General features: G+C 42.9%; 1 long non-coding RNA gene across 1 annotated transcript; it reads left to right on the top strand.

The window, feature by feature from the left end:
* Positions 1–4,560: 4,560 nt before the first annotated feature.
* Positions 4,561–9,563, top strand: LOC136627484 (uncharacterized). The gene is made up of 2 exons (XR_010792794.1): positions 4,561–7,423; positions 8,380–9,563. It is a non-coding gene; the product is annotated as an uncharacterized lncRNA (long non-coding RNA).
* Positions 9,564–10,435: the final 872 nt, after the last annotated feature.

Raw genomic sequence — 10,435 nt, 5'->3', positions numbered from 1 at the left:
GGATGTAGTAATGCTGCAGAATTGTCTTTTTTGCAACGGCCCTGTAGTTTTTATAATGACAAAGGTAAAATCATATATCGTGATAAACCCCACCCCTAACCACACCCCTTTATCTTGCTTTGACCCTGGGAAAATCTGGTCACCTTATTTTGCTTTACCTCAGAAATACTGATAATTTTAATGAGCTTATTATTAGTGGTTATATATAAAATGCACATTGCAATATGCACCAGCAGGAAAATCCTACATATTGTATGGTACATTCCAGATACAGCATTTGTCCTTGCATTGGACTGTAAGTGGTTAAGCGAATGTATAATTAATGCACTGGGCTCTAATAGGTAGGACTTTTAAAAGAATAAAAAAGGGAAAATAATCTACAGAGATGGAAAAGATTGAATAGATGCACTGCTCTTCAGAAAATGTTCTCTCCTTCCTACATGTTTCCCTCCCACGCAATAAATCAGCACTGCTCTTCACTAGAAGAGGTGCTTAGAAAAACATTTTAATAAACCATTTCCTTTTTGTATTATTCACAAATACGTAAAAGTAGAATAAGGAATCATACACATGGCAAAGCCGCATGCACAGACCTTACATAGAGTAAATTCTGAATGGGCGCTTTAATAGAGACCCCCCTATTTAGGGTTGCCAACTTTATCACAAAAAAATACCGGCCAAGGTAAAAGGTGGTGTGGTCAGGTACATGGCTCATCACAACATATGTTTTACCTTAGTTATTCTAGTGGCCACAACTAGCAACTGTGACTCCAGTAGTGGCCATAATAGTAATAGTGCCCCCAGTTGTGGCTCAAAAAGTAATAGTGCCTCAGTAGTGGCCCCAGTAATAATAGTGCCACCAGTTGTGGCTCCAAAAAGTAATAGTGCCCCTAGTAGTAATTATACCCCCAATTATGACCCCAATAGTAAGAGTGTCCTTAGTAGTGGTCCCAATAGTAATGGTGACCCCATTAGAGGCCCTAAATGCAATAGTGTCCCCACTAATGGCCCCAAATAGTAATTCTGTACCCCACAGTGGCATCAATAGTAATTGTGCCTCAGGTAGTGGCCTCAATATAGTAATAGTGCCCGCAGTAGTGGTCCCGATTAGAGATGAGCGTGCACCAAAATGCTCGGGTGCTTGTTACTCGAGTCGAACTTTCCGCGATGCTCGAGGGTTCGTTTCGAGTAACGAACCCCCTTGAAGTCAATGGGCGACCCGAGCATTTTTTTTATATCGCCGATGCTCGCTAAGGTTTTCATGTGTGAAAATCTGGGCAATTCAAGAAAGTGATGGGAACGACACAGCAACGGATAGGGCACGCGAGGGGCTACATGTTGGGCTGCATCTCAAGTTCTTACGCGCCACTATTCTGGTTATTTGTCCTCTCATATAGGCCTCTTGGGCCAACCATAGCCATGTTGGTTGTGACTCAGGGTGTACATTAGTGGATAGATATACATTAAGCTGCTGGGATATCTCTGTTCGGGTGATTGGGTCTTTTAAAAAAACTTTCCTATATTTAAAGAAGAAGAGTAGGGAAAGGGGACACATGATGGAAACCTTTATAGATGTTACAGGAGGAGAAAAGGGAGAGGGGGATATGATGGAAACCTTTATATATGTTACAGGAGAAGAGTATGGAAAGTGGACACATGATGGAAACCTTTATATATCTTACAGGAGGAGAGAAGGGAGAGGGGGTGTGGTGGAAGTCCAGTATTCCTATATTTTGGGCCTTGGCAGTAGACAGTTATCAATTTAACATTCTGTATACATACTTCTATCTTGCTACAAATATAGTTCATGACAGTTGTGCAATAAGTACTTCCTACATATGAAAGTATCTGTTTTTCATAACTCTGCTGACAAAGATGGAATTTAGCCCGTAACCAACATGTATAAATATATTTGACTGTCCAGCTGCATGCACTAATACGGAACTAGGAATCAGACATGGACAACCGCAGAAATTACCCAAGCAATTTTACTGGAAACGTATGCAAATAACATGGGAGATTTGTGCAATTTATAGTTCATGATGTAACATCCAATCATATCGAAGGAACCCCACGTGGCTCCAAGACAACCCACTCATTTCATCCACCACCTGATGGCCAATCACAGATGACCGGAGGATGGAAGAATTGCAAGATGCTTATCCAATAATTAAACAATACGTTGTATGCATGTAATCTTTGGACTGCCCAGATGGGCGGATTTGTTAAACTCTTAAAATAGGCTACACGCCGATCATTAAAGTTAGAATTGAGGAAGCTAGGCATGCTGAACCCCGTGTCAGTGTGAAAAACTTCTTATGCGCATTATCAATTCAGAATTAATATGGAGGGCTGTAAACATTCCAAATTGAGTAAGCCGTAATTCCGCAAAGGAAATCTACGACAGTGGCGACCACGAAGGGACTGTGATCGACAGGTTCCATAGAATTCGGACAGAAGACACGGACATATGCGACCTTGGACTTGGTGGGCCCAAAATATCATCAGAACACGGTGAGATAAATTAATTATCTATACCTGTGTGGCTAAGTTCAGGCTCGCCCATGTGCCGTGCCAGGCCGAATGATTTGGACCCGATCGACAGGTACTTCTTTAAGTCTCGATCACATGATAAGAACCTGTCATAAGATATAAAGGAATGTTTACATGCCTGTCGTTTTGAGAGTACTGGTTGGTTGGCAAGGTCAGTGAATTGCTTTAAGGGAGAGGAAGTCCCCGCAGGGGCCCCCTGCTCGGGTCAGGTTTGGAGTCTAAAACCTTAGAGTCAGGGGGGCCTGACGGAGTAGTTTGACTAGGTGGTCCTGCTCTGGTCAGGTTTGGAGTCTAAAGCCTTAGAGACAGGAAACGGTCAAACGTCTGGACAGGCAACGCTGCTCCGTTAGAGTCTGGTAATAGACCTAGGAGGGGGGCCTGCCAGACAGTATCCCGAGGGGCAGTTTAGACCAAACCAGCCGTACTGGTGCTCCGTCTAATTGTCTGTCTACTTGTGTGTGTCCACAAATATTTGTTTATTGTTTAAATGTCCACGAGTAGATCCCTCCGTCTGAGGGTAGATTGATAAACTGTGTAGCGACAGAAATGCTAGAGACTCTAGGGCGGGGCATACTGTGTCCGGCGTCTGAGGAGACTTCTATAATCATGAATTTGGCAGCCATGATTGAAATTGCAAGGCAGCAAACAATGAGCCAAGGTTAATTCTTACACCCTCCAGAAAAGTGTGGAAGGGGTGGAGAGTCAAGTTATCATTGATTAATCAAGCAATCTTTCTGTGTGTCCTACCTATATAAAGTTAGTGTGCTTGTTTGTTGTGTAGAGCTAATCCTGCTGAGTTGTTATATAGGAATAGTTTGTTTGTTGGTCATATAGAATTAGTATCAGTCCTGCTAAACTGTAAGAAGGGAGTGTTAGCAATGAGAATGCATTGGCTGGGTTATAGCCAAGATAATGCACCGTACACAGCGGCGCGCTGTGGGTTTGGACTTTATAGGTTAGGTTGCGTTATTGGATCCCTTCTAGTAAAAGACAGACTACTAAACTGTGTTGTCTTTGAATTGTTAAACGTTAATAATAGCATAGAAGTATAGGCTTATGCCCGTAAGTGTGTTTGGAGAAAGAAAGAAAAAAAAAGCTGCTAACTACATTTAAAAAGAGGAAGTGGAACTCTTAATAGAAGCGGAGCAATTCCTGTGCTGTAATAAATAACTACTGTTGGATGTTAAAACTACTGCGGATGGCTTGTTATGTAACCTAATCCTTCAGACAAATACATCCGTCATACAAATGTAAAAAGTTGTATGCCACTCACATCCTGAGGGGGCTCTTAAGAATACAGACTGCGTAGCCCACCAAATCCCAATACACCGTGCCCACAAGAAAATACGTCTATGTTTGCCAAGTCCCCAATAGGTGTTTAGTCCCCAATTCAATTGTAACCACCGCTGTGACAGAAGTTACAACATAATCTATGTGATTTATGCATTAGACGTTAGAATTTCTCTAAGTGTCAGAAAAGAGGAAGTGAAGGTGGGCTGCAATGGCGTCTGTATTAATATACAAAGACACCAGCTTAGTGAATAGAGAGAATTGCAGTACATTACCAATCAGATGGAGATGCCCGGCATCTAAGACTGCATCTGCCCGGTCGCCGGAAGTCTGACAAAAATTGTTGTAAAAGTGAAAATTAGCCACGTACTCCCGTTATCTCCCTTATAATCCTGTCGCTGGGCTGTCACATGAGTAAGAGACCTAAAAAGAGGAAGTTACTTGCCCTGTAGTCCCAGCACAAGTAACGTATATTCACAGACAATATAGAATAAATAAACTACAGGGAGAAAGAGAGACGGTAGAGAAGCCAAGGAATAGGAAACAAGCAGGTAACGATAAGGCCAGGTATCCACAGGAGGAACGGGGCAGATTGACCCGTAATTTGTAAAATGTAAATTGTGTGGTGCATAAGACTTTATCTTTATTGAGTTGTGATGTGTACCCAAGGACTGCCAAACATTGAATGAGGGAATAAGGAAGTGATTAGCCACACTCAGAGGGGTGGAGCTAGATGATGCAAGAATACGTCTCTTCTCCAGGAGGGGGTAAGAATCATAGATAGCCAGAAGGAAAAGTTTTGTTTTTTTCTCCTGTCCCAAACTCAGCTTTCCACGGTTCCTGACAAATTATGGGACACCTACAAGACAGGCATAGGGAAATTGAATGTATCGACCATGATAATATATACGAGACCCAGATACACACCCCTGGGTCAAGCAGTATCCCCCTAGATAAAAAAAAAAAAAAAAAAAAAGGGTGAAGGGTCAGCCACACATGTTAGGTGCTGTGTGCTGATGCTTTGGAAAAAACTGCCAACCGGCCACAATTTCACTGTTAATTTCTCTTGCAGAAGGCTGTAAGGCCTGGAGGCCTCCAAAGACTAACCAAGTTCTGCAGGCCATACCTGTACTTACACCCGTTGCCAAATTCCGCACCTTTCTGGGCCTTGTTTCATACTGCCGCCTATATGACAGTATTGACACAAAAGCACGAAGGACAACCACAGCCATGAGGGTGGATCCAGTGACTTGAGGAGCTCCCTCACCTGCTTTTGCGATGGCAGCAGTACAGGCAATGGTTGACAAATCTTCTAAGTTGGTATTGGACTACCCCCTAGTGGTCCACACGCCAAATGACACCCAGAACATACTCATGCAAGTGCAACCCAAGCACTTAGCTCTGGCCTATTAGATCCGGCTACAATGTGCTCTTTCCATGCCTCCCCCAATATTGCTCTGAGCTTCCCAATGTTGTAATACCTTGAATCCGGCTACTCTTCTTTTAATCAGGTATTCCTGGGGGGAGGGGAGGCATAGGTGATTTGAGTATGGCGGATCAGCTATTTTTTAAACAGCATTATTGTAGTGATGTACACACTGTTAATGATGCATATTTTGAGTTTTCTTTTGTAGATGGTATCAGGGTGAGGATTGATGATTCCGAACCAGATATGCAGAGGTCACACAACAAGATGTCCTAAACGCAGAAGCTCTGCCTCCGCATGTCTCAGGGCAAGAAGCGGAACCGGAGGCCCTCACTGGGGCGTGTGGAGTGGTAGAAGGTAAGTCGGCAACTTTTTACACTGACTCCTGGAATGCATTTGGCATAGCTCATGATTATGGCCCAATATGGAAGGCCAGACAGCTTGTTATCTCAGTAGGACAGCCAATTAAGAATGGTGCAGCGGTGCAGAGTCTCATGGAATCCCTACTACTACTACCTGGCAATGGAGAATCCACACCGATTTCTACAACGGAGAAGCGAGAGATGACACCCTCGCCGACAACACAGCAAAGGCAGCGGCCCTCAAGCCGTGGAAGAAAGAAGAATAGATACTGACAGCATGAGTCAGTGATAAGACTTTGGACTTTGATAAAACCTTTGGACTTTGATAAAACCTTTGGACTTTGATATGTCAAGGACTTTACAGTTACAAGTCAACGAGGAAAGAAAGCAGATGGGCTAAAATACGGGAGCGACAGCACAGGACGGCGTATGGCGAACAATCAACAGAACTTGCCTACAGAGGTCCCTGTCCCCCATGATGGCCCAGCTGGTATACAGAATCAAAAGCAGCGATGACGGCGACACTGAACAAGAATGGGTGACACCTGGGTTCTCTGTAGCTGCTGCATCATTTGTCCAGTTAGCATGATCTTTGCCATATGCGAGTCCGGACAGAAGTAAGGTGGCCATATAACACTTGCCTTGACCACTCTACCCATTTCAGAGATTGCCAATTTGACCACATTCAGCTCACACCTGTTGGGGAGTATGAACATGTGCTTGTTGTTGCTCGAGTCTTTCTCAGGTTGGAGGCCCACCCGGATACTAAGGTAAATGAGCAGATAACCACACAGAAATTCATGAATGAGGTAATCTGCAGATATGGGGTACCAGAAGTAATTGAGTCGAACAAAGGTACACACTTCACAGGTGAAATAATGCAACACGTCATGTCTGTTTTGGGGTATATTCCAGGCTTTTCACACACCCTACCATCCACGGAGTAGGGGGAAAGTAGATACGAAAGGCAATAGAGAAAATAGGTAAATTTTGAATTGAGTATCTTTCATTAGTTTTTCTTTTTCTTAGGAGGATACATGCCACAGAAGCTGAATTTGGGGAATGATTTTCTTGTTAATTTTGTCATAGGCCTCTCCAAGGAATTGTTAGTAATGCATTCTGCAGTCTCTGCTTTTCCCCAGGTCCTACAGATGAGTGTCACAATCTAAAACCAGGTGACAGGGTCTATGTGGAAAAGTTTAAGAGAGAAACCCTGTTTGAATGTCCCTACCAGATGTTGCTCACCACCCCAACTGCAGTCAAGCTCAAAGGAAAGCCCACTTGGACCCACATGTTGGCGTTGAAAAAAACTAATGATCCTGCATATCCTTTACATGCTATAATGTGGTACACTGAGGGTGAGAATCTAACACTGCATCGTGCTAAGAGAGACGTTGACGCTCCAGGTGGTAACTTTGATCCACATGTACACATAGATGTAATAGGAGTGCCAAGGGGGGAGCGAGATTAATTTAATTCTAGAGATCAGGTTAAAGCAGGTTTTGATTCCTCATTTGCTTTTGTCACTGTTAATAGTAATGTAGATTGGATGAATTATATCTCTTACAATCAGCAGAGGTTTGTAAACTACACCAGAGATGCTTTGCAAGGGTTAGCTAACCAGTTAGGGCCCACTGCATCCATGGCGTTCCAAAATAGAGTGGCCGTGGATATGATTTTCGCAGAAAGAGGTGGGGTATGTAATTTCCTGTACGTGTATTCTCCCTTTAATGTGACCAATGTTTCCCTTGTTTGAAAAAGATGAAGAGCCAGTTCCGATAATGCCAACCAGGTACGTTACCAGAAGAATGGAGAAATGTACCAGTACTGCACCTGCCTCAGTCTCATAAGATGGACTGTCAGTGGACTTCCCATTTGCCTAGGGAAAGTGCAGAAGACCTTAGGTTCCGGCGAGGGCACACCCTGTGGGGTGGTAACTCGTACAGATAGAGGGTATGGATGCCCGGAAATAAGCCCAGGGAATCCATGGCCTCCTTCTGAGGTGAGGTAGGGATCCCTCCCCTTTTAGGAGTAGGGACTTACGGGCAGTGGGAAAACCCTGACGCAAGGGTGAGGGGAACTGGACGTGTTCACCATTAGGACTATCTCCAGGAGGGACATTGGTGTGGGTGAAGATTAAGGAGTCCCACGCCGTGCGTACCTGTGCACGCTATTAGTATTGTAACATTATGCTAGAGCGAGAAGAGAGGCTCCTGGTGATAGTTTTGATCTACACGTATACATTGACATCATAGGATAGCCAAGGGGGGTACCTGACAAGTTTTAAAAATTAGAGACCAAGTTAAAACTAGATTCGAGTCCATTTTTCCGATCATTAGGGTAAATAAATGTTGACTGGATTAATTATGTTTATTATAATTAACAGCGGTTTATAAATTATACTAGAGACGCCTTATAGGGACTAGTCGACCAATAGAACCTACCTCGACTACGACTTTTCAAAATAGAATGGCACTAGGTACGATTTTAGCCAAAAAAGGGAGTGTCTGTAAGATGATAGGGGAGACTTGTACCTACATTCCAGACAAAACGTGACCCACAGGTAAAAACGCAGTTGCCATTAAGAAGCTGACCGCACTAACTAAAATGAGCTAACCTTAGTCTGTTTTCCTCAGTTAGGTACCTAACAGGAGAAGGAAAAAATATAGAAAAATAAGTTTTGGAACATTGTGTATTTAGAACACTGTGATAGGGTTTTGCTAAGATTTTGCTTTATTTTATCTGCAGTGCACTCTGCTTATGTCCACGCAACATGCCGGTGTTACAACGCCCCTGGTCCTGTTACCTTGCCGCCTCTGGAAAAGGGAAGTGGGAATAATCAGCTTGTAGCTCTTTCCTTCGAGACTAATATATATGATAATGCACTTACTAATAAGACAGGGGTTCAGTCATGTTGATCAGTCATTAGATAGTCCTGACTTTGCACTCTTGTTGATGAATCGAGGTAACGTCAAGAAGGCGGGGTTCTATACAAGTTATGCAGAGTTTACCTGAAATAGTAAAAGTCGCACCTCTCCTAACCTGATTATATTTGTCACCTTTATAGTCATTCTAATTTCTGTTTGTCGTTGCATACAGTGTATTCCGACCCTGATGACTGCCTGGTCCACCTGTCCCACTACGACGTCCAACAAAAAGCCCACTGTCAGCGCAACCGTCGTCATCATGGATCCAGAATGTGATGATGTCGAACCATCCTATACCCCCATGGCAGTAGTAGGCGCAGTCGTCTACAAAACAATGCGAGTCTAGGGTCAGCGGTGGGGGATTGGGGTGGGACGGAGCAGGGCGAGTTTAGTGAAACAGATAGTTTCAAGGGGGGTCTGTGGTGGAAGTCCAGTATTCCTATATTTTGGGCCTTGGCAGTAGACAGTTATCAATTTAACATTCTGTATACATACTTCTATCTTGCTACAAATATAGTTCATGACAGTTGTGCAATAAGTACTTCCTACATATGAAAGTATCTGTTTTTCATAACTCTGCTGACAAAGATGGAATTTAGCCCGTAACCAACATGTATAAATATATTTGACTGTCCAGCTGCATGCACTAATACGGAACTAGGAATCAGACATGGACAACCGCAGAAATTACCCAAGCAATTTTACTGGAAACGTATGCAAATAACATGGGAGATTTGTGCAATTTATAGTTCATGATGTAACATCCAATCATATCGAAGGAACCCCACGTGGCTCCAAGACAACCCACTCATTTCATCCACCACCTGATGGCCAATCACAGATGACCGGAGGATGGAAGAATTGCAAGATGCTTATCCAATAATTAAACAATACGTTGTATGCATGTAATCTTTGGACTGCCCAGATGGGCGGATTTGTTAAACTCTTAAAATAGGCTACACGCCGATCATTAAAGTTAGAATTGAGGAAGCTAGGCATGCTGAACCCCGTGTCAGTGTGAAAAACTTCTTATGCGCATTATCAATTCAGAATTAATATGGAGGGCTGTAAACATTCCAAATTGAGTAAGCCGTAATTCCGCAAAGGAAATCTACGACAGGGGTACATGATGGAGACCTTTATATATGTCACAGGACAATAGAAGAGAAATAGGAGAAATGATGGACAGTCTACTTTCCTCCATGAACTGCACCACTCTTATTGATTGGTTGCATATGGTATGGCATCTCTTGAAGTGAAAGAGGATATCTATAAACCACACACATCTCGAGGAAAAGTGAGGTTGTGTTTAGATAAACCAGGCATTTTAAAAATTAATCTCATACAATTGTTTTAAAGCAGGATTCATTGGGAAATGATATACAAATGTAGCCAAGTTCAACTTGACTTAAGACATTAAAGAGAACCTGACATAACATTTGAGCACCATAGACAACACTATGATGCTGAAAGGTCAAGGAATGGGAAGTCTGGCGAGTGGCGTTTTATACTCAACGGGTGCCCTTTTCCAGCACTTTGTCTCCTTAAAGTTTATGTGTGCGCACAGAGTGACTCTCTTTACCAACTCTGTGTGTGCTCTCTCATTCATTTCTATACTCACTATTCCTTGGACTTCCTGTTACATCATTTATGGGGCTCAAGGGACATGACAACCTCCCTTTAAGATGACTTTCCCTGCAACAATTTGTTTACCCTCTCAATTGATTTGCAATGACTATTGTTGTGTTAAGGTAAGATAATAATAGCTTTTAAATTACTTAAGATAAGAACACTATCATGTGTTACACTAGGCTACATTTGTAGGAACATGGTTAAAACCAAAACATAGAATCATAGAATGGTAGAGTTGGAAGGAA

This window comes from Eleutherodactylus coqui, chromosome 5 (genome assembly GCF_035609145.1).
Source record: "Eleutherodactylus coqui strain aEleCoq1 chromosome 5, aEleCoq1.hap1, whole genome shotgun sequence".
In the NCBI taxonomy this organism is placed as follows: Eukaryota; Metazoa; Chordata; class Amphibia; order Anura; family Eleutherodactylidae; genus Eleutherodactylus; species Eleutherodactylus coqui.
Note: the sequence above shows the minus strand (reverse complement) of the source record. Positions and strands in the feature narration are given on the sequence as shown.